Source organism: Porites lutea, chromosome 3, assembly GCF_958299795.1.
Source record: "Porites lutea chromosome 3, jaPorLute2.1, whole genome shotgun sequence".
In the NCBI taxonomy this organism is placed as follows: domain Eukaryota; kingdom Metazoa; phylum Cnidaria; class Anthozoa; order Scleractinia; family Poritidae; genus Porites; species Porites lutea.
In genome coordinates, this window is record NC_133203.1 from 44616357 (window position 1) to 44641484 (window position 25128).

Sequence of the window (25128 nt, forward strand, 5' to 3'; positions counted from 1 at the left end):
CTCACTCGGTTGCCCATTTTTAGCGAGGGAGGCGTAACCCTCGGAATTCGTATTGGGGTGTGCTGCAGGATTCTTCAAGTCGCGAGCCTGTTTCATATGTCCTTTTTAACACCCGTTTTTAGACCTGGTTTCCTAAAATCCATACGCCGTATCACAAAAGCCTTTTTGACGTTGTACTTGGTTTGCAAAGCCATAAACTAATTGTCGACCTTGTCCACTTGAAGTCAGCTTGTAGTAAGTAATTACGTAAATAAGTAACAGCTTTATTAATGTGCAAATGTATTAAGTTTTCACAACTAATTGGGGACACAAAATGTAGTTTAAAATATGTTTAATCATAATATTTAGCAGTATTTGACTCCGTACATTGTTTGTTCCATGCACAAAATTCTAGACTAAATCAAACTGCATATTGTTCCGTAATGAATAGACCATGCTCCTGTACTAATCAATCCCTGTATGGCGGATTTATGACGAATAATAGAACAAAACAATGATAAAAAACTAAATGGAAATACACGGACTAAACGTATACATACCATAAGACAAAACTATTGGTTCCTAAAAGAAGGTTAAGTGCTGCGAGCAGATGCTGATCATGAGACTGAACAAGCGTGTGTATTTCTCGATCACGAAAAAAATGATGGAAAATTAGGTAATTTATCTGGAAACAGCGTCCATTTGGCATAATGTACATGCGTTATAACTGCGAAGGTATTTTTTTGCTTACATATGGTTAGCCTGCAGTGCAGGCGTATTTTAGGTGGGCGAAACCTTGTTCGTGTTTGTAATATTGTTGTAGCCTCCATCTTTGATTTTATGAAAGTGGAAGATTGGTTGATTGATTGAAATAGTAACCCCTACGGTCCCTACGGTAGGTGCGAGAGCGAAAGAAGGAGAGGGGGGATGGGGAGGGGAGAAAAAAAAAAAAAAACGCCTGCCCGATATCATTGTTCTTTTGGGTGACTCCGTACGCTGGCAAACTGAGCTCCTGATTGGTGCGGGATAGGGAAGTAGATTGATGCCTGTCAATTAACTGTAAGCCTATATTCTTTATTCCGTTTGCGTCCGTCTTTCGGAATTGGAGCGACTGGGAATGTCGCATGTATTACACAATGAGAAAGTCAAAGTGATTTCTACACTGGTCATCAGGACAAGATTTGGTCGCAGTATTAAAACCTACACCACCTTTACCTCATGCCAAATGCTGCTTGTACCAATACGTTTTTTTTTTTTCTGGCGATTAGATTACGCTCTAGAGGGTTCTATGTTTTGACTGAGCAAATGTGATTTAGCCGCTTGTTTCACACTGAGAGGTCATGACACGCTTATTGATTTTCCGTGGGTTTTGAATTTCTGGTCTTCATGATTTGCCCTCTGATGCAAGAGCGTTTTCTTTGACCTCTTCTGAAGCGTAAAGCTCTTTTTGTCGCTAAATAAGGCTGTTAAGTTCTTTATTTTTGTCCAAAGTGCCTCAGGATCTGAATAACTAAGCGATTTTCTTTCTAGACCGAGAATGTGATGTTTTCCTGCAATGTTTTATCACACTGGGCCCAGCTCGTTAGTTTTTTAAATTGTTTGCAGGATGTTAAACTCTCACGGATAGCTCTCACGGATAGCTTCATCAGCTGTGGAGAATTGCATTGTGACTCCGTCAAGATAAAAACAATGATAAACTCCAGCTTGTTTTTCTGATTGTTTTGTTATTGTCGGCTACTCATTTCTGGAAGAGCGGTCACGCGCGTCTAAATTAGGGGGTGTTTCTCATTTTCGCAGTGTTTTCGGGCAGGCGTTTTCTCTTCTCTCTCCCCGCCCCCTCCCCGCTCCCTTTGACTCGCCCCATTTCCTCCTCTCTTCGGGAAGTTTCAACATGGCGCACTAAAAGAAAACGCCTGCACTGCAGGCTACCATAGGTGACCCATAAAACACATAAATTATTGCACATTTGCCTCAAAGGCAAGCCATTAACATCAATGTAAGAGGTAAAATACGGTATGCGAAAAAATAGTTCTGAACTGACGTGCAAACAATAAGGGCACCCTTCTATTATAATTTTTGCTTTTGCATGCATCGAATCAAGAGAATAACGTTTTTGGCTGAATGACTTTCATAGCCATAAACTCTCCCCAGTTGTTCAGAAGAGGTATACAAATCAATTTTCGCATCTCCAGAGAATACCAGACTTTTCGGCTTATCAAGAATTTAAGACCGCCGGTCTATTTCAGATGAGACTAATGATTCAGTTAGGTGTTTTCTGCCCTTAAAGTCTGTTCCTTGCAGGCGGATGGAGTTAATAATTTTGTCGAAATTCGCATCGCACGTGGAATGTGCGTGGATGCAAAGCGAGACAGAAACAGGAGTCTACTTCATTACGAAATCCCGCCAATTGAAATGTGTTGCTAGAAAATGCAAATTATTCTGTCAATCAAGTTATTACGGGCGATAAGAGAAGCCCGCGCCCGTTTGGACCTTCCATCACTCGTAATCTGATCACGCGTGTTTTGACCATCTGCCACGTGAAACTTACGCAAAGCACAGCGCTGGAGCAAAAGCGTTTTGACCTTCGATCGTTGTCGCCCGCACTCCGTAACCTTTGGTTATTACTAGTTTGTACGGCTTCTGGCTTGTATGTTTTGTTTTCCCAATAGAGGTCCCAGGGGAACTTGGCCCTTTGTCTTTTCATAAATTATGCGTACATATGCACATAAGAGACGAAATTTGAAAGAAACAGTTCTCTAGAGTATTATCACATGACCTGTATTGGGGAAACAAAACTTACAAGCTAAAGAGGTCTATTGGTGAAACCTCTTGATTGTTTTGGAGACAATACTAAAGAACAAAAGATACCAGAAAGATCAAGTTTGCGGTCTTACAGCGTGTTGCATGACTTTATTCAGTTACAGCATTTAATCTCATAACTTTCCCGCATTAAAACTTTGGAATGAAAAGTCTGAAGCCATAGTCAAAATAAACAGAGTGCCCAAAAAGGCCAGCATCTGAGCAATTAAAGGCGACATTTTTGTCTCTAGCGAGATCCGCCGAATGAAGGGGAATTTGCATACACCTATTTTAATTAAGGTTGCTCCCGTGAACCATGGCCTGTAGTGCACTATGGTAAACCCTTTTGTAGCAGAAAGTTTAGTCTTGTTCACGTTCATTGGAATAATGGAGACCATTTGTGAAAAGGCGTTCACTTGAGAGAGCTTTCAAGTCAAATGGCTGCTAAAATTCTTAAGCATAAGCGAGCTGAAAAATTTCATTTTTTAAAATCTCATAGTAAAAAATTGGAAGCCTCTTCCTTTAACAACATTAAATGAATAGGGTTTTACCGCCTGATTAAGCTGCGTTTTTGCATGGGCCAGAATGCTGGTTATTTCAATAAAGCAAATCAACGCTATTCTTTTTTTTATACATTCAGTTTTAACGTAAACACGTAATGTTAAGTTATTTATTGTTGTTCAACAAACACCTTGAATTTGATTTTTTGAACTCCATCCAAAATTCCCACGTGCCCGAGGAGTTTGACTAATAGCCGCGGGTCCAATGTCGCGGTCGCGGGTCCAAAGTCGCGGTCGCGGGTCCAATGTCGCGGTCGCGGGTCCAAAGTCGCGGTCGCGGGTCCAAAGTCGCGGTCGCGGGTCTAATGTCGCGGCAGGAGAAAATGATTTGGAGTTCGAGGTACTTGAGTGAAAACGAGTGATATGAAAAAAATATAAAGGGCAAAAAATCGTTTTTAGGCATGATACTCTACGGTAGCCAATTTACAGGTTACGGATGTTAGAGTCAACAAAATAATGTCTCAAGAAAAGACCTAAAAGAAAAAGCTGGCCGACTTTTGTGTTCACCGCAAGTTCATTTTGTTTTCTTTCTATCGGGCCCAGTTATGTATAAATTCAGCTTTGAATGTACTTATGCATAACAGTATCTGATAAAAATGTTACCATGAGTTACCATTGTTTTCTTCTTGTCTATGAATTGCTCACAAATTCTTAGGGGTGCATTCACTGAAAAATGTGCGATACACTTCATAGACTATAAATTATAAACGTTACAACAACTTAAAACCTTTTTTAAAAAAGGCTAACTCGGGCTCGAAAAGCTACTAGTCTGTCCGTAGAAGAAACGAGAACTGTTTCAATTTTAACAAAATAAACTTGCGGTGAACACAAAAGTCGGCCAGCTTTTTCTTTTAGGTCTTTTCTTAAGACATTATTTTGTTGACTCTGACATCCGTAACCTGTAAATTGGCTACCGTAGAGTTTCGTGCATAAAAAGATTTTTTTCCCTTTATATTGTGTTCATATCAGTCGTTTTCACTCAGCTGTTACCTCGAACCCCAAATCATTTTCCCCTACCGCGACATTGGACCCGCGACCGCGACAATGGACCCGCGACCGCGACAATGGACCCGCGACCGCGACATTGGACCCGCGACCGCGACTTTGGACCCGCGACCCGCGACCCGCGACCCGCGACCCGCGACTATTAGTCAAACTCGTGCCCGAGCCAGGCAATTTCGTTGAAAATTTGCAGCATTTGCATATTACCACAGAGAAAAACCTAACCTCCAATCACTGTCTTACATTAAAAAGCCTAAAATAGGATTCAGTGTTTTGAAGTACATTGTCTTAACGTTCTGCTGGCGTAGCATAGAAGCCTCAGCAGCGTTTGCTTTCTAGGTTTAAGCTCGTTGCGGGCACATAATTTACTAGACTTGCTACAATAATGCACCGCGGACTATGAAAAATGGATCATGCATCATTCTTCTCTGAAGCAACCTTAATTGAAATAGGTGTAGAGTATAAGTGCAAGTGGAGCGAAATAGATACGTATCGCCGTGGTTGTAAACACAACGTTTCCTCGAAGTTTTTTTTCCTTTTAGCGTAAATTCACATGAAAGAATTCAGCTTTTACAAAAATAATGTAAAATAAGTTTGATGGAAAGTATGCGAAAGGGTGGGTGATTTGCATACTGACAAAAACAACTTCGAGCGCAATTCGAAACCGTACGTTCGACTTTCCGCTTGTTTTTTTCTGGCATTCTATACAATCTACTGGCTTAAATCGTTAAAATAGTTTATAAAGTCAAATGAATTTGCAAGTTGAGCGGTTGCATTTCCTAATAAAGCGGAGAGTAGTCGGGTTGGTAGTCGCAGTGACGTCATCGATTTGTGACGTCGAGGTGCCCAGTGTTTTTTTTTCACTGTTTTTGCGCCCGTTCTGGCGATCAAGAAATGATCCTGGCTAGAAATATTGATTTCAGGAGTATTTTACAGAAGCCATTGAAGCAATTTGGCCCAGCAGCTTCAAAATACGAGCGATCGAAAATGGAGATAAAAGAGCAATTGTCGGTAAATCTCACTCCACAGACGAGCTTGTTTTACTTTATGTTTCTCCAAAGTGCGTTTCAGTTTAGACAATACGGAAAGAATAAGAACAAAGGAAAGAAAAAAGTAGGCACCTTCACGGCGATATTCGCAGCGAAGTATCCATCCAGTTCCGAACCAGACAGGCCGGCTTAACTTGAGTTTCTCAAGGGTTATTGTGAGATAAGTTTTTAATTTTTTAATTTTCCGTAAAATACCAAGCACACTGTAGCAGGACTTTGATAAATTGTGCACATGCTCTTCCCAATATAAATGTTCACTGAAATATATGGATCCCGAGGAGCTTGGTTCTATTAACACGCTCAAGTGATCTATTGGATATCCGTAAGGAAGGACTGAATTGTCCAAGGGGGTGAACAGGAGACATCTGGCTGATGGACTAGTCTGTTCCAGGCGTTCAGATAGTAGAGCGAGGGAGAAAAATTCACGAAGAAAAAAAAAACGATGGGAGACTAAAGGGGGAAAGGGAAGCCTGTAAACATTCCCTTACAGAGCTCTTTCCGCCCTTAATTGACCGCCGACCGCGTAACTGTAACATGAACTACAGACTGAACTGAATTGTAAAATGAAGTGTTGAAAGGCTAGACGCGAATCATAAGCTTGTGATAGTGTGAAACGAGACCTTTGAATTAGCTTTCAATATAATAACCATCAGAGGTTTTCGTTCTTTTAACTGAGCAAATCAAATTTCTGCCGCTCTGAGTCTAACATTAAGAGGGTCAGTCATGCATACTGAGCAATTATATCCTGCGGTTTGTTTCTGTAAGGATTTGATTACAGATGCAGTTAAGAGGGAGTCTCCCTAAAACCGGTCCACTGCGTTTCGGGTCGGAGAATCAATTTCCGTTAAACTTTGTTAATGAATATATCTTAGTCCAAAAGTAAATTGAAACCGCATTAGTTTTTGAAAATATTTCAAAATAAAAATTTTTCGGGAGGAAAATCACTTCAGCGCCCGACGGCCAAATTTTTGCAGTGACAAAGAGTGAAAATAGCGCATATTGCCGAGTTCACCACTTCAAAGTTTTGTACTTTCAACGATTTTTTTTTCACTTCCTAGGATTAAATTGGTCCTTAAATGATGTAAAGCAAACAATTTTGGTCCTTCAAAAGCAACTCATATCTACCAAAAAGTTTTTGATTTACACCCACTTTGCCGTAGGCGGTAAAGGTGCTCAAAATGCATATTTTCATCCTAGCACTGTGCAAAATTCCCACATTTTCTAAACAAAATAGCTTTTCAGACCAACAAAGGGAATGTCCAAAAACATAGAAACATAAAAATATGTTGTGATTTAAGCGATTTATCAGTACAGCCGATCGACGAAATATGCCTATTTTCTGTCAGTATGACTGTTTAAATACACGATGGAAGGTCTTTATGCAAAGCCGCAGTAACATATTATAATTCATGAAATGTATAAACGTTTGGTGACTTTTAACACAATGGAACATCATTTAGGAAAGTAAACACTTTAAGCCGAACGCATTAATACTACAGGTGAACCTGTTTACGGATGTGTATAAAACTGGGACAGAGACAAGGAGACGGGGACATTGGGACGCGTGTGTGAGGACTTGTGACTTGGGGACGCGAGACGAGGGACTTGGGGACATTAAGTATGGGACGTGGGGACGTGTGGGACGGGGACGCGGGGGACGTTAATGAATATTGCAAAAGTCTGAGGTAAATGCGATATCTCTTTCTTTGTGAAAATGTGTTATTTATGGTCAACATTAGATTCCATCGTCCAGAACCACATTGGACACCACATTATGTTTACACAAAATATTTCCTAATATAGGAGTAAGCGCACTGACTATCGTGATTAGGGTCAAGCACTGTTACCAAGTATTTCCTGTTACTCCGCAGGTTTGCCACTAAAAATATGTGAAATAAAAGAAACTTTCGTTACAATAGTTAAATCCTCCGTGGTGTAGTGGTACAGGTGATGGATTTCGGAGCTAGCACTTCGGGGTTCGAAGCTTACCTATGCCACTTAGGCAGGGGTCGCACTTACGCTTTTGGTGTTTACATTGGACATAAAATCTGTCATCGCGTGCCTGCGACAAGTGCGACCCTTTTGTCGCGACCTGCCATAACTATGTCCGAAGTACCTAAAGATCAAAAAAGCCGATGTCCTGCCTCGAAGCAGGTCATATCTTGTCCAATTTAGTTCCCTTTGTTTATTTAATTTATAATCCAACACAGTTATTCGATATAAACTTTGGCGGCCTTTGTTTTGTTTTATGTTTGTCGTTTATGTTTGCATTTGTTATTTTTTAAAATATATTTCAAATTTCTGCTAGCCCGTAGTATTAAACCGACGAGTACCTGTTTTCAGGTCTTATCAGGGTTCCCTACTCAGGCTGGGGCTGGGGATGGGGTTGGAGTGTGCTTGCTGACAGGAGGCCTGCTAGACTGTTCACAGTCCTCTATTTGTGCGTAAAATCGTCGGGATCAAGCACATTCTCTAACAGGTCGCCATCTTGGTTTCAAATGTACCGGGTTTAGCCCGTGAATAACTATGAAATCTACTTTTGGCGCAGCGGACCCAAGAAGGCCGCATATCTGGACGATTTTACGGAAAGGTAAGGGACAGTGAACAGTCTGGTGGCCCCTAAGGAAACATTCCCCCTCGCTCAAATGAACCTTGCTGGCCGCTAGCATTTCCTATTTTCTCATCGCAGCTTTGAATTTTTTATGTTTTTTCTTCCTCGATGAATTTCGTCTCCTTTTTTTTTTTTTGCTTGTTTTGTCTTTCGTTCGAGCTCTTTATCTGTTACTGGCGTCAGTGTAGTGATAGTAGGGGTGAACAGACGTACGCACGATCACGTGATTACAAAATTTTTTCGTATCTACAGGTTTCCATTTTTTCTTTCGCGCGTGCGAAAGCTTCGCTAATGCGAAAAGTGGTTAATTATTAATAGCGCCATATTTTCAAATTCTTGTACCGTTTTTGCAGAAATGCACCAAGAGAGAATGATCTAGCTCATTCTCTCTTGAATGCAGATATTAAGCTGGTGATTTTCCTGAAGGGCAGTGAATTCACAGTTAGCCCACGGAAGAAAAATGAGTAATAATAGGCAGGGTATAAACTGACCGATTTAGAGTCGTTTTCCTTCTTCTCGCGTCCTTTGCAACAATCTTTTACACTGCACAAGAGCACTCTACAACCAGTTCAGTTATCTTTTGAAGAAGATCAGATTTCGTGGTTCTTGTGCCGAATGAAATCTCAAAATGCTTGTAAATTTCCCTTAGCAAATTGCTTTTGAAGGAAAAAGAGTTGATTTATGTGAGGCTTCTCGCAAAGATTGTACTCATCATACATCAGAGGGCGTTTGCCAGCAATTGCTTCCAACACAACTTTGCTGCCATTTCTTTCTCCAGGTTCCCCATCGTCCTTGTATGCATAGTCTTTAAGTACACCGAAAATAATTTTTTCAAATGATTTTGTTAGAAAACATATTGCGACAAAACTTGAGCCACTCGGCTTTGGTAAACGTTCGTCTGCGATTTGCGTTGCTTTCTGCCCCTCAAGGGACACCTCTTCAGTCAAAAATGGTATACAAAAGAGTGATGGGTTGAACAGTCAGGACGGAGAGTCTCTAATTATTAGAGAAAAATTCTGTGAATTCCTCAATTTAATTAATAATTCCGTGGAAGACAGCTGATTAGAATCAACAACATTGTGTTGGATTTGATTGTAGAATTTTTCCCTTGGGATTGAATACTTCAGACAATGCAAGAGAAAATGAAATTCGTCTTCACTTATACCAGAGTTACAAACAGGACAGAATCTATCGTTGTGGGGAGTTTGATCATATGTCTTTCCACATACATGTATCGTACTGTGGAACATCGTTCAGGTAGGTTGTCGAGAAAACAAAATCTTCCAAAAAGGAACGAAGATTTAAAATAAGAACCCATGCAAAATTACTGCAACGAAACTGAAACGCGAATTGCAATACCACTGATCAAGGGGTAATTTCCCATAGCCGTGCAAATAAAAAAACAAACTTTTGTATGCCTATGAAGCTTAAAGCAACCATCAGCATTATTGTTCGAGTTAATTTGAAAAAATGATGTTCATATTGAACTCCACGGATAATTTCTTCCTAGCTGCTCCACTCTGCTTTTTATTCGGCTCCTTCGTGTGTTTTTTAAACTACAGACCGATTTCACTGACGCCGGGAGAAGACAAATTCATTATTTTTTAAAAAAAGACTTCCATCCTTTTATCTTGCCATGACAACGATATTTTATTGAAGAGGGCAATTTCCAGAATACCAAACATTTCTGAATTTTTCTTAAACAATTAGCTTCCTTGGTCGTTATTTCTTATCCGAAAGACCAGAATGATAAGTGGACGCGCTTAACAGGCCCGTAGCAGGGGAAGCTCGAGCCCCCCCCCCCCCCCTCCAGAAATTTTCAGACTTGAATTAAATTCTGCTACAAAAGAGAAATTTTTCTACTAAAATGGACAGCTGTCAATGGAAGTTAAAGTTTACAAGTATTGTCGATCATAGTAAGATTATGTAATATTGTTCTTCTGTGCAATTTGGAATTGGCATGAGCCAGTTCTTGAATGTGTTGTCAGAGCTCCTTTGTTCTTGTTCTGCTTTCTCGTATTGAGCGCAAACCGCAGGACGTAGGGTTTGACGTAGATGAGCCTGGAAATGGTACTGATAGATCTGTTGGTTATCTATGGTCAATGGTTGGAGATAACCTTGGAGCGGTAAACTTGGAAGGGGCTGTTAGGGTCACTGAGGTAACTCAATCAGAAGAAGCGTGTAGCATCCCTATCTTGTTCACCAAGACTGATGTTTAAGAAAGCCTTCTCAGTATCAGTTGCAAAACCAAACGTACGGCGGGGGAATCGGGGTAGGATAGCAGTTAAGTCATTAAGAATAGGTGGCCCTGATAACAGACTGTCATTAAGGCTAGGGTGTTCTTAGGATTGTCGACAGCTGCAGTCTTGCAAGACGCGTATTGTGGTGGTTTGCAGATTCCTTAAACAAGGCATGGTGTGGGAGATAGTGGCAGGTACCTACAGTGGTTTCGGGGTCTGTCACTCTTTCTGTGAAAACCCTTTTCTCCTGTTCAATGATAATGTCACTGTACATTTTCACATTCTGAGGGTCTCTTGCAAGATGCTGCTCCATTGAACGTGTTCTTCTTTCAGCGATGTTGAGTTAGTTGGTAAGGGCGGATGATCGGTCTTCGATAGCAGTTTGGTAATGTATCCCCTTTCTATCAAAGTGATAGAAAACTCCCGATAGTCATGTAGGAAGTCAGTACCCTCGCCTCTGATCTCGGCGGGCTGGATGCTTACTTATTCCAAATTTCAGAAACTTTCACGTTGTTCTGTCGCACTTCGTAATAATCGTCGCACTTTGTAATAAAATATGCTGTCACTCTTTATAATAACACTTGACACTAATAATCATTTCATTTGAGAACGTGAATAGTTTCTTGTACATTGTAGTGTTTTGTCAACACTTCGTGAAAAACTGAAGAGGCGAAAAAAGTGCTGTTAAGGTGACTTAAGTATGGAGAAATCGATGTAGTTGTAACTTAATTTTGAGTGTGTTAATGCTATCTTATAATTGTTATAACTGCGACCATCCAGTTAATTATCTCCTCTCCAGGTATAAGATCTCATCAGAAGCGATTTAGAAATACATCCATTATAACAGGTGGTGTAAATACAAAACGTTTTAAAAATAGCTATAACCTAGCTAAATTATAAACGTTATATTTTAGAACCGTTTACCTTAATTTACTTGTATCAACGTTTGAATAGAGATTTCAGAATTTTTATTTATTTATTTATTTTGCTTTACTTGGATACAACAGTATTTTTGCGCTTGAATCTTAACTTTTCAGTGTAACATCTGATGTATTTTTATCCGATGAATAGCTTATAAATTATAATAAATTATTATTGTTATATTTATTATTATCATACTCAGCCTCAACCGGTATTTGCTTATCATGTTCTGCACGGAAAGATTTTGGGCATAAAAAAGACCTAACGTCGTAGATGGAAAGCACAAGGAACTCCTGCTAATAACTTGAAGCTGCTAAGAGTTGTCAAATTGACCGTCGCCAGCTGCCCTGATTTGGGGCACGAATTGGGCAAAAAAATTCATTGGCATGGTTGAGACAAACCAACAAAGTTTTTTTTTTCGAAGAATGAAAACTAGAATTAATTGATATGGATAGCCAGACAACATTACTGCTAGTCTAAGTTGATTTCGTTCATTAATGTTTCATTGCAACAATTTTCTGAAAAGAGAAAAAAAAGGCAGCTGTACTTTGTAATGGCAAGTTTAACTAGGGTCTAAAAGTTGCATTGAAAAGAAGAACCGTGCTACGGCACTGCTCGATGGTGGTACAAAGACAAACAAAAGACCGACACTTGCTGGAATGTTTGATGCATTAAACAAAAGATGTAAACTAGGGGACTTAACAAATTACAAATCTAATGCTAGTAATTTACAGAAAAGGGTTGCGTCAGATACATATTCTAAGAGTAAACGTCGATTTAAAATTTCTGAAGAGAATGTTATCCGTAGCATTCCCGCTAATGACAGTGTTTTAGGAAAGCGACAGGATAAGGCTGTGCGGCAAGTTTTATCGACAAAAACCAGCAAAAGAAAGCGTGAAAGGAGAACTTCCTTATGTATTGTGCATAAATGTGCAGTCCCTAAACTTTCTTCAAGCAGCAAACTTATCGCATATATCAGTCACATTTCAGTTAATCTAACGGTGAGGACAGTTCGGGTAGCAATGATGTTTTTTCAGAAATATATGGCCAAAGCTCATATAATATCATATATTTTATTATTAAAAACTGAATCATGATCATTTGATAATGCAATTCTAGCGTTTTGATTGGCTTAGCCATTATGGTATATGAGCCATTATACCATGCTCTCCATATATGGTCGGCGTACGCGTCAGTTTAAAATTGGAAGCTAGCTGAGATTTTTTTCCGCGAAGGATAGAATGGCGCCCAAAGCAAATCGTTTTAATTCATTTCTTAGAATACTAGAAAATGCAATTTCATCGGGAAAATAACAACCAAATAAAAAAGCCACAAGAGCTTGTTTGAAAGTTTAACGAAAAACACATAAAAATACATGGAACTAAAGTACATTGACCAGCTACGAAAGAAGACAACTGTTTTGTATCTCCATGATTGCGAAGCCACTCGCCGAGTCACTCGCCGATAGATAACTGCGGATTGTTTATCCGACATGAGGAATATAAATCACAAGCAACCAGAATACAGACTATGCAGCCATTCACTACAGCAATCGAGGTGTCAGTATAGCTTCTTTTCTCGAATGCCAAACGAAATCAAAAGGTGTTTAGAGCCTGCTTGAAACCCTGAACATTGGATACTCCTGATAGCTTTAGAGAGAGTGTTCCACAGTGAGGGGCCAACAAGTGCGAAAAGGCCCTGTCCCCATGGGTCTCACACTTTGTTTTGGGGACCTTTAATTCGCAGCTGGCATTAGATCTTAAATTGTAGGGACCACTCTCCTTGAAACTTAGAAATTTCTTTTGGTAAACAGGGCCAATACCAACGGGAGCTTGGTGGACGGGTAGCACTGGTAGCACTAGGGTACAGTAGCATAACTGTCTCGAATTCTCCCAAACCCTCTCGTGTTCATATCAAGCTATGCAAACACGGAAAACGTTTTCTACTGCTTAAAGATTTAATAAAAACCTATAATAACAACTAAGTCTAATGTAAAGAGGAAGTCTGACATATAAGCCTTCATGGATCTTGAGACTTCCTCGCCTTTTAAGAGTCTTTTCCTTCGAAATGAGTATTTATGCTTCACTTTCCTTTACATATTAAGTCAGTTATTAATGTTGGCGAAGTCTAGCTTTGGGAGAGCTCTGTTTGCTAGGACACAAAATAATCACAAACCCATTATAAGATATTTTGGCCAACACAGGAGTGGCCGTTTATTAAATTAAACCATATAAAGCTGAGAAAACCAGATACACAAGAACATTATCCCAGCAAAGGCGAGGGCACAACCGCCACAGCCCAGAGCAAGGAAAGAATGTTTCTGACTGTCCTGTAACGCAAGGAAGGAGGCCTTGTGCCTCGCTTTCCTGAGTTACATGACCCGTGAACATGAATGACACTTTCGTGACAAATCACCCGGATGACAGGAAAACCCTCCTTTGCTGGTAGGTGGAGATATACAATATTGATCAGTCACATTCAGCATAAAACCATTTATTTCTTTTAGAAAGAAATCTCTTTTTTTTGCTTTAAAAAATGTTTAAATCATCTGAACGGAAAAAACTCTAACGTGGCTTTCTTTACCCTTACGACCTGAAGTAGGAAGAGGGCGCTATATGCTGGATAAGGCATCGCTAACTTGATAAAACTGGGAGTGAAAAATTCAAGCCATCTTTTCTTTATTGATAAAGGTGACGAAATATTATAAAGAAAGTAAGCAACTCGAGAATTCCAACGTTTTGTATACTAGGAATCTCAACGTTAAAATGAGTGCTGACGTTGGCACCGGAAGATATTGCCTATGGGGAGGATCGTATCAAGAAACGGTCTACTGTATTGTTCTAAATTCTAAATTCACCCATCAATGTTTTAAGCATGTAAGCGTTTTAAATTGTTTAAGGCGACGCCTTTCCAGATCAAACCCAAGCTTTTACGAGTGATCGTTAATTCTTGGGCGTGGCAAGTTTCTCTCATAATTTGCACTCTAGTGATTTTTTTATTACTGGATTATCGAGAAGAAGAAGCACTTCCAAAATCAGCGTAACACATACGTGTTGCACTGTTCAAGGGAATAAGTATGATGTTTAAAAACGGCATAGCTAGCGCTATTGTAAATTCTTAGCAAACCAACATGGCAAAAACCTTTAGCCCAGTCTGGGCTTTTAAAAAAAGGTACCGAGCAAACAGGCAAGGCAAAGTAATTCTAGCAGAGCAATTTTAGCAATAGTTAGTCAAGCAAGGTTATCAGAAAAGTAAGAGAGAAGGTGAAGGAATTCTGAGATATAACACGATGGAAAAAGACGAAAAGACGTGCCTGAATTTCGGTTAATCCAAACATGGTTGCTTCTGACTTGTATGCACTCAAAGGACTGTGGTTGACAGAGACTCTTTAAAAACGGAAGCTGAAAAACGAAGCCAAACTATGGGTAATAAATCGACCGTGGACCCCCTCCTCACCCCTCCTCCCAACCTGCAGGTGCCAAAAGAGCTGATTGGATCCTTCGAGGTCAGTTATATAAAAAATAATGAAATAGTGCTTCGTTCACTTACAGTCTTTGCAAGGAAGAGGGATTTGAAAATATCCATGACGGGAGCTCTTTGATTTCGTTGTTTCTCAAATCTCTGTAGGTAAATAAATAAAGTTTCTGTGGATTAGATAAACTGGAATCGTGGAATGTTTTTACCTAGTTTTTATTGATTATCAACTATGAAGGGATAAAAGTTACAACTCTCAGTGATCAGTTAAGTTGGATCATTTTCTGTAACCGATGTGGTCTCGTCCTGTAGCGCGCTTAAACGAAAAGTGAACATGGACTTTATTTTCCTCTCGACGGCCGGTTCCTTAATGCACTCAATAATACAATGCCTTTGTTCTGATTGTTTAAGGGTGTTTAGTGAATTGACAGGCGAAGGTGCCATAGGTAAGGCGCTAGCGTTTTTCCAGATACAAAATATAGGAAACAACTCACGCGTTAACAAGTCAAGGATGATTTGATTTAAGAACATGAATAGTTTCTTGTACATTGTAGTGTTTTGCGAACAGTTCGTGAAAAACTGAAGAGGCGAAAAAAGTGCTGTTAAGGTGACTTAAGTATGAAGAAATCGATGTAGCTGTAACTTAATTTTGAGTGTGTTAATGCTATTTTATAATTGTTATAACTGCGATCATCCATTTAATAATCTCATCTCCAGGTATAAGGTCTCATTAGAAGCGATTTAGGAATAGCTCCAACGTAAGACCTAGTGTAAATATTGAACGTTTTAATAGCTTTCTTAACTGATTATTTTTTAAGTATAACCTAGCTGTATAGATATTAGATTTTAGAATTTTAAACTTAAATTACTTGCATAAACGTTTTAAAAGAGATTTCAAAATTTTTATTTATTTTTTTATTTTTCTTTACTTGGGTACATCAGTATTTTGGGCTTGATTCTTAACTTTTCAAAGTAACATCTGATGTATTTTATATCCGATGAATAAAATATTAATTATTATTAGTTAATTGCTTATTTGTCTGCACGGAAAGAATTTGAACATGAGAAAATATATAATTTGCCAACATGTTTCTTTAATCATTTGCCAACAACTAGTATAGCCCAAGTCTTGGTAATTGCTCTTTAATTTGAATGATACACTAGTGAGCAGCACACGTACACTTCCAGTGAACATTTTCAGTTGGAAGAAGGGGAAACCATGCTCGCCAGGGCGAGAATCGAACTCGCGATCCTTCGAATACTTGAATCACGAGGGCTGTAGTGTTAGTGAAGTCAGAATTCTACTATACCAGCGGAGTGTAAGTACTACACTTCTGTGCTGGGAGCTGAGTAACTTTCCTGCCCCGGGAAAACATGGTTTCTCCTTCTTCCAACTGAAAATGTTCACTGGAAGTGTACGTGTGCTGCTCACTTGTGCATCATTAAAATTAATTGACTGAAAACTAGAAGAAGCCACACGAGAAACTGAGTATAGAAGTGCAGTGCACTCAGCTCCGACCACCTGTAAAGTAAGTCTGAGAAGAGATATTTCTAAGAGTTTTAAGAGAAGTTAAATGAATTCCAAGTAAGAGGTCTTCCGATCTTTAGAGGAGAGTCAGTCATATAAACAAAACGTAACTAATCTATGACAGATCATGACATCAATGAATCAATGATTAATCAATAGGTAATCGATGGGTAATCAGTTAATTAGTCATTGATTATATCCGATATTCAACGAGTAATCGATGAATAATCAATAGGCCCCCAAATTGTCAGTCATCGATTAGTCATTGATTAAGTATCGAATATAATCTCACGGGTACGCAAACCAATTTACCAGATGGAAAATAAAGAAACAAAGACGTCTTTGACATAAATGTCACGATAAAGGCTTAACTTATTCATGATCTTTTACCCGGTAGGCACTCTACGGTGGCTGGGTTTCTCAACAAAGAAACAGACTCCAATAGCCAAGAGAGCAAGACAGATAAGTCGACCTTCTGAAAATTTCGTTTCTGATATTTCAGTTGTGGGTCCACCAGATAAATTTGATTTGCCGTTCTGTTTTCGTCATGGCCTACATATTGGTTTTCTACATGCAAGTTCAATTCCTATTTGGCTATTATTATCATCAAGAAACATAAACGTAAATTTTTATCACCAAAAAAAATTGCTAGAAATTGTATGAGATGTGTAATCAATGACTAATCGGTGGATAATAATTAGATAATTGATAAGTAATCGAACGCAATGCATCAATTACTCATCGATGACATCAATGATCGATCGATGTCATCGATGAGTAATCGATAGGCCACAAAATTTTTGGCAATCGATTAGTCATCGATTACCCATTGATTATAGGGAATAATCAATGACTTTTCAGTTGGTTACCCAATGATTATTCATCGATTACTCATTGGTGTCATTCATCATCGATTAGTTACGTCTGGTATTAAAGAACAAACAAAGAGACAGTGGGTCGTTTACTTACAATTCCCGCAAGTAAATGAGGTTTGAGAATATCCCCGGGGAGAGTTCTTTGATCTTGTTGTCTTTCAAAACCCTGCAGAAAAAGATTAATGTGCGTCAGTTAAACGAAAATTATGGAATGTTTTTCCCAGGTCTTTATAGGCTAACAACAACTAAACTCGCACCAATCAGTTAAGAGTGGATAATCTTATGCCATGGTTTCACTCTCTATCCTGCTCATACCAAAAGCGAAAATAGACCTCGTTTTCCTCTGGGCCGCCATGTAATCCCATTTGTAGTTTCTTGTTTACAATAGGGAGCTTAAGATCGAGGACGCCACAGATCTGCGACGCGGCTGGAAGTAATTTTTCACAGAAAAGGCTTCCTGCCCATGCTCGACCCTTCAAGTTTGACGCGTTGTTAAGCTACAAAACGCGAGTCAAAGGGATTTGGCGCTGTGTAGAAAACGTGAGTATTAATTGTCCATTTTTTAAAACAAAATGGATACGTATGTACCTTCTCAACCTAAAATTCAAAACCCAGATTCATGTAGAAATTTTCTTGCGAAAATTTACGCTACAAACTTTGCAGAGTTGACATTTTTTAACTTGGTATGCAGGTTACTGAGGATGGAGAAGCGAAGCGAAGATGGATTAGATCTACAAAATTATTTGAAGCAAGTTGTGCCTCCAAGCTTAAGTTCTTCTTTATTTTCGGTATTTTACCGTTGTCTTTGCCAAACGTACCCCTGAACTGGCTAAAACAAACAGAATATGACCTTTTTTTCATGTAAGCATATTTTGTAAATTATAATCTTAGCTGAAATTTAACTCCGCCTTTAAACTGTTGTTGTTGTTATCTTTTATTAGTCCCATGATGTTTTCAACCGAAGAAAAAGACCTTATCCTGTACAGAGACTTTGCTAATGTAAACCGGTACACGACAACGAAGCAGCAGGTAGGAAAATATTTCCGACACCCGATCCGTTTGTGTCGACGTGGGAATTCTTGTCAACAGGCACAAGAAAAACTCGAGAGACGAGAAAAAATTAAAGCTTCAGGGATAACACCATATGAGCACTCCTAGTTATGCAACGCTTAAGATACGATCGTAGCTTTAGAAGAATCAAGTGTGGAAGATTCAAATTTTTTCCAAGCGGAAATCTGCTTTATATTAAGCAGGATTTTTGTTCACAAGGGAACATTTATTGTACGACGAGTGAGGAAATCGTTGATTCATTATATTATATGGTTTCTTCGTAAAAAGACAAAATTCTTCATCATTGATTTTTTATTTTTCATTCCGAGCACATTAACATCATATTTAACTTTGGGCTTCATTAAACGATCCTATCTTTTATTTTTGTGAAAATAAAAAAAAATATTGAACTTGCGCGTCGCAAAACTAAAGCTTATTTTTCCCGCGCTTGGGACGCCGTTCTCATTCCAGGCTTTTGCTCGGTCACTGCGTTCCAAAATCCGTCGCGTCCTCCATCTAAAGTGCCCTAATAATTCAATGAGCAGTCCGGATTATTCCGATATATTAGGACAGTCGTCGCGCACGAAGCAATTAATCGCTAAGAAAATGACGGGCCTCTTTTAAATTTCTGATACACTCACGAAATCGCATTGTTTTCAGTCTCCTTTGGAACATATCCGGTACTTTACGCTAGACAACGGTGGTGAGAGGAAACATCAGAAACTCATTTTGGAAATCCAGATTTGGAATGCAGCTTCTTATCTTTGAGTTGTCGGGTGGCAATGCGAAGAAGTAGAATGATGTGATTTTATGGTCCGACGCTGAAGTAAGTAAACGTAAATCATTATTTTCTAGCATTCGCGTATTTTTCTTTGACCTTGTTGTATTTTTTACTGGTTCTAGTGTTATTTAAGTTTCACCACTCCAAATTCCACGCTTGTAAACAACCCCGAAATTTTGCAAACTCTCTTTGAATCCGATGGGTTACTACTGCATCTCAAACGTCATTATTGAAGGATGTGAAAACCGCATCTTTCAAGTGTGTAACCGACAATTATGTTATTTCTTTTCTATCCAAAGTTATGGAAGGGCATATCCGACTCCTCGAGGCGCTTTGCCGAATATGTGGAAGAAATATAAGGGGAAAACTTTAGTGGAGAACAAGGGAGTTGATAGGCACGTACGACTGTTACCACATGCTGCATGAAATGCTGCTTGTTCCAATTATTTTCTCTAGCGAGTAGAATATGCTCTAGAGGGTTCACAATTTTGACTGATTTTGATTTTTGCCACTTGTCTTTATACAGTTTAAAGACAGAAAGTTGCTGCAGTCACGCATACATTTTTATTGATTTTCTGTGGCTTTTGCGCCTGGCCGGCAGGATTTGACCTCTGATGCGATTGAGCATTTTCTTTGACCTCTTTTGAAACGTACAGCGATTTTTTTTTGTTGCAGCTAAATAACCCTTTAATAGAGGTTCTAGGTTCACCACAAACGCCTGCTCAACCGAGCACAACATTCCTTTCCCAAACTTACCCAATCATATTGTACTTTCCAAATTGTGGAAACTTGACCTTGACCGCTGGGTTATCCAATAATTACTCGGTCTGCATGAAACACTGGCAAAGCTTTATGACCTCTACTAAATGTTAGACTCACAATAGCAAAAGTAATATTTGGTCAGATTTTAGAATACTCTGTACACTGCATAATAACCTTAGCCAAGGAAAAAAAAAGAAGGAAAACGGTAACTCTAGGGTTACGTTTTTGTCGTGTTTAGCCTGTCAACACTTTATTTCATAACTGTTGATTGGTCACTTACCATGCAAATGAAAACATGGAAAGGGAATGTTGTTTTCGGTTGAGGGAGCCTGCATGCAGGGACAAACGTTTATACATTTCATGAATTATGTTATTGCGGCTTTGCATTAAGACCTTCCATCGTGTATTGTAAACAGTCATAACAGAAAATATGCATATTTCTTCGATCGGCTGTACTGATAAATCGCTAAATCACAACATATTTTTATGTTTCTACGTTTTTGGACATTCACTTTGTTGGTCTGAAAAATATATTTTGTTTAGAAGATGTGGGGATTTTACACAGTGCTGGGATGAAAATATGCATTTTGAGCACCTTTCCCGCCTACGGCAAAGTGGGTGTAAATCAAAAAAAATTTTGGTTAGCCAGCGTAGCAGGCGTTAAAGGGTGAAGGGTTGGGGAGGGGGGGGATGAAAGAGAGGGAAGAAGGGAATGCCTGCTACAAGAACCGCGTCTTTTGCATTTCGCCCCTTTATATTCAAATATCCCAGCTGTCACTTCAACGACCAGACGCTTTAGAGCATGAGAAAAAATTAATGTTCGCTACAGAATGTCGGCGCCGCGACTCCCACAAAAATTTGTAAACGTCGGACGGAAACCCAATGTAAACGTTAAAAAAATAGCGGTTTTAGATTTTGTGGAGTTAACTTTTCTTCAGGGGGAGGATAAGCCTTATTTGAAAATTTATTTTCACTGTCGGGAAGAGTTGAAAGTGCGGGGCTGAATTTAGCTCATTGTTGCGGGTCTATTGGGTTGCGATTAACCAGAAACGAAAACTTGTCAGAACAGGTCTGCAGACCTTGTGCTCGCAAAATTAGAAACGCAGCTCAACTGTACAGTTTTATCGTGAAAGCTGTAAGCAACACTATTTTCGAGGAAGATTTAGATTGAGAGGCTGTGGAAGATCGAAGCAAAAGACAGCTTCCCACCACTATCACGCCACAAAGAAGTGATGTAAGAAAGAAACGTCTCGAATCTGACGGTGAACAACTGAAAGAAAAAAGACCTGGAAAAGTTAATTCTAGAAAGACCTTGTTCGCAAAAAGCTCGACAGTGAGTGACTCGTCGGACGCAGAATCGTGAATTGCTGTTATTGAAACATTTTATACACAGACGCCTGAGCAAGTAACACTCACACTCGCTGGACAAGATGCCGATATTTTGTTGAATTATTGTAGTATAGAAGATATTACGGGAAAGCCAAGAACTCAGCTGAAGGCACTGACAACACGACGCAGGCTAACTGAAATCGCCAGTTTGGTGTACTTAACAAGCTTGTTCTATTGTCTTATTAACCAATCAAAATTTGCGATCGCCAGCGTCCGCAGAGGTGAACAAAACGGGGTTATTATAGCAGGCGTTCCCTTCCTTCACTCCCCAATCCCCTCTCCTTTTTTCCAAGAAAAGAGAAGACAAGACAATGCTTTATTTGGAGTCTTATACAGCCCTATGTACATCGACTTTATCCAAATAATTTAAAATCATAACACAAATTGCACACTAGTGGAACTATAATCAATGTTAACCTCAGGAACTAATAATCTTCTTTTCTCATAGCAGTCGAATACGTATTTTGCAATTAACTTTATGGTTTGTTCTTGCTCGAGGGGTTTATTACAGACAGAAAAACATCATCTGATGCCTTCTGTTTACTGATACTCTGTATTCTTTGTTTCAGTATTCGAATAAAGTACTTTTTTTTTCTTGATACGCAGGGCACAGAGTTGAAAAGTGTATTTCACCTTCTACGTCTTTTTTACTGATAGAACAGATCCTCTCTTTCGGTTTCTTATAAGGTCTTACATACCGACCCGACTCTATTGCCAATTTGTGATTACTTAGACGGAGTTTAGTTAGGGTTATCCGGTGTAGGATGTTGGTGACCTCACGGAGATAATCTTCACATTTTTCCTCCCTCCTTTTTTTCATTCTTTTCTTTCTTACCCCCCATCCCCCCCCCCCCCCCCGCCCCTTTTAACGCCTGCTATATGTTTGGTTGCTTTTGAAGGACCAAAATTGTGTGCTTAACATCATTTAAGGACCAATTTAATCCTAGGAAGTGAAAAAAATCGTTGAAAGTGCAAGACTTTGAAGTGGTGAACTCGGCAATTTGCGCTGTTTTTACTCTTTGTTACTGCAAAAATTTGGCCGCCGCGTGCTGAAGTGATTTTCGTTCCGATAAAATTTATTTTGAAATATTTTCAAAAACTTATGCGGTTTCAATTACTTTGGGACTAAGATATATTCATGGGCAAAGTTTAAAGGAAATTGATTTTCCGACCCGAAACGCAGACTCCCTCTTTTTAGCACTGATCTTCTTTGACCTCTGTCAAAGCATTAAACTTTTTACTGCGACTAAACAACCTTTCAAACAAGATATTATTTTTGCTTTTCTAGGCTTCCATAAGTGGTCTCACACCTTCCTTCCACACTGCCGTGTCTTCGTCCATACCTTCCTCCTGCCCCCAATCTGTGGCTGTTGCTGCTGTTATTCCAAATCGCTTGAACTTGGTATTTCATTATGCGAGGCGCATTGATGATGATCCCGGACACTGATACGCCAATTGAGTACGTTCATTATTCGTGGAAAGAGTTAAAAAATCAAGGTCTCCCGGCCGGAGCCCGTTGGAAGAATCGCAAAAACGTCCTGGCCTCGGCGAACGAGATTCAAGCAAATCTTCTGCTCATCACGAAAAGATTCCACATACAGGAAATGCTCGATTGCATTGTTTTTAGTAGCTTCGATGTCCGCGTGATTCGATAATGTAGATGTCTCTCCCCCTCTATATCTCATTCCTCATCAATGCCACCAGTGCTGGAGTGTTAACAGATGGTGTCATAATCCACCAATAAGAGGGTATACTGGAATCCAGTATACCGCAAAAACCCTTTGTTAAGAATGTTTTAAGCGTTCCCTCGCTCTCGCCCCCCCTCGTCTCCCTACTCTCCGTTTTCCCGGTGCACAGTTTAATTCGCTCCCCTCTGACCGCCGCTCTTTACTATATGAACGCCTGGAACGGGCTACTGGTGGACAGAACCACTGCCTTGGTCTTGGTGGGATTAAGTGCTAGGTGAGAGTCAGTAGACCAAGAGCTTAGGGCATTGAGCACACAGTTAAGATCTTCAGTTTTTTGAGGGAACTTAAAATAAGACCCATGACACTTAAAAAGTTAAAAATTACAAGTAGCGCAGCCCAGTCAAATTGGTGAAAATCCCAGGCGGAAGCTCTTCAATTTTGTTCTTCTGCAGGTACCTGCAAGAATAGGTTATTTTAACATACTTCATGGCAAGAATACATGATTCGTACACAAATTTGCGTCAGAAAAACGCCTGATGCCAACAACAACAACAATATAAGCTTTATTTGCATGACTATATGAAGATACAGTATTGCAAGCTTTAATAAAAAGTTACATACTAATGACTACAAAGCTATGATTACAATGATCAATTAAGAGTCATCAGTATGATTTGATAACAAATTATTACGTAAATCATTCATTATGCATAATGAGACAAATCTTAACAAATCTGAATTCAGAGAAAAATTCTGTGAATTCATTAATTTAATTAATAATTCCGTGGAAGACAGCTGATTAGAATCGACAAAATTGTGTTGGATTTGACTGTAGAATTTTTCCCTTGGGATTGAATACTTTGGACAATACAAGAGAAAATGAAATTCGTCTTCACTCATACCAGAGTTACAAAGAGGACAGAATCTATCGTTGTGGGGAGTTTGATCATATGTCTTTCCACATACATGTACCGTACAGTGGAACATCGGTCAGATCGGTTGTCGAGAAAAACAAAATCTTCCAGAAAAGAACGAAGACTTAAAATAAGAACCCATGCAAAATTACTGCAATGAAACTAAAACGCGAATTGCAATACCAGTGATCAAGGGGTAATTTCCCATAGTCGTGCGAATAAAAAAACAAACTTCTGTATACCTATGAAGCTTAAAGCAACCATCAGCATTATTGTTCGAGTTACTGGAAAAAATAATGTTCATATTGAAGTCCACGGCTAATTTCTTTCTAGCTGCTCCGCTCTGCTCTTTATTCGGCTCCTTCGTGTGTTTTTGAAACTACAGACAGATTTCACTGACGCCGGGAGAAGAAAATTTATTGTTTAAAAAAACTTCCATTCTTTCATCTTGCCATGACAACGATATTTTATCGGGGAGGGCAATAGAGTACTAAAGTGATGACGTCATAAAAATGAAATTTCTGAAATTATGGGATTTGTCAAGATATTCTGAAAGAACAACGTCCAAGAGGCCTACTTGCCAAAAATGAGCATTTCGGGCCAAATTGTCTCCGAGATCGTAGCCCAGTTATACTCAGAAAACTCCATACAAACCCGTCTAATTTTTTTTGGGTCGACCCCAAAAAAATTTAGAAGGGTTTGTATGGAGTTTTGTAAGCATAACTGGGCTACGATCTCAGCGACAATTTGCCCCCAAATGCTCATTTTTGGCAAGTAGGCCTCTTGGACATTGTTCTTTCAGAATATCCTGACAAATCCCATAATTTCGAAAATTTTATTGTATGACGTCACACTTTAGTACTCTATTTCCAGAATACTAAACGTTTCTGAATCATCTTAAACAATTAGCTTCCTTGGTCGTCATTTCTTATCCGAAAGACCAAAATGATAAGTGGACGCGCTTAACAGGCCCGTAGCAGGGGGAGGGGCAGGGGGGGCTCGAGCCTCCCCCCCCCCCGCCCCCCAGAAATTTTCAGACTTGAATTAAATTCTGCTACAAAAGTGGAATTTTTCTACTAAAATTGACAGCTGTCAATGAAATTTAAAGTTTCAAAGTATTGTCGATCATAGTAAGATTAATTACTATTGTTCTTCTGTGCAATTTGAAACTGTGTAAATGAACGAAATCGTATTTTTGCTCTGCCAAAAACAACCAACAGCTTTACTGCGCTTTTCACAAACATGCGAATTTTGAAGTTCAAAAGCCAACTGACGATTGCGTTTCTCGCTGCTGTCAATCATCTTAACAGACCTCTTAGGAAACAAAACTTTACTTTAACGGGTTCAAAAGGTCAAGGTTTGTGATTGGTGGATTTCGATCCGTTTTGTGTGTTTTTGTGTTTCAAGGTTCGTTGCTTGTGATCGTAATTATGATTGACGGCGGTAAAAAACGCAATTGTGAAGGCGGCTTTTGAACTTTAGAGTTCGCATGTTTGTGAAAAGCGC

The 25128-nt window shown here is 39.3% G+C and overlaps 1 long non-coding RNA gene across 1 annotated transcript in view; it reads left to right on the plus strand.

The window, feature by feature from the left end:
- The window catches only part of LOC140931233 (uncharacterized), a 42129-nt gene extending 19685 nt beyond the window's left edge, over window positions 1-22444 (plus strand). Inside the window, exon 5 of the long non-coding RNA XR_012164941.1 lies at window positions 22309-22444. This is a non-coding gene — a long non-coding RNA (uncharacterized lncRNA). The remainder of the gene's footprint in view (window positions 1-22308) is intronic.
- The last annotated feature ends 2684 nt before the right edge of the window (window positions 22445-25128 follow it).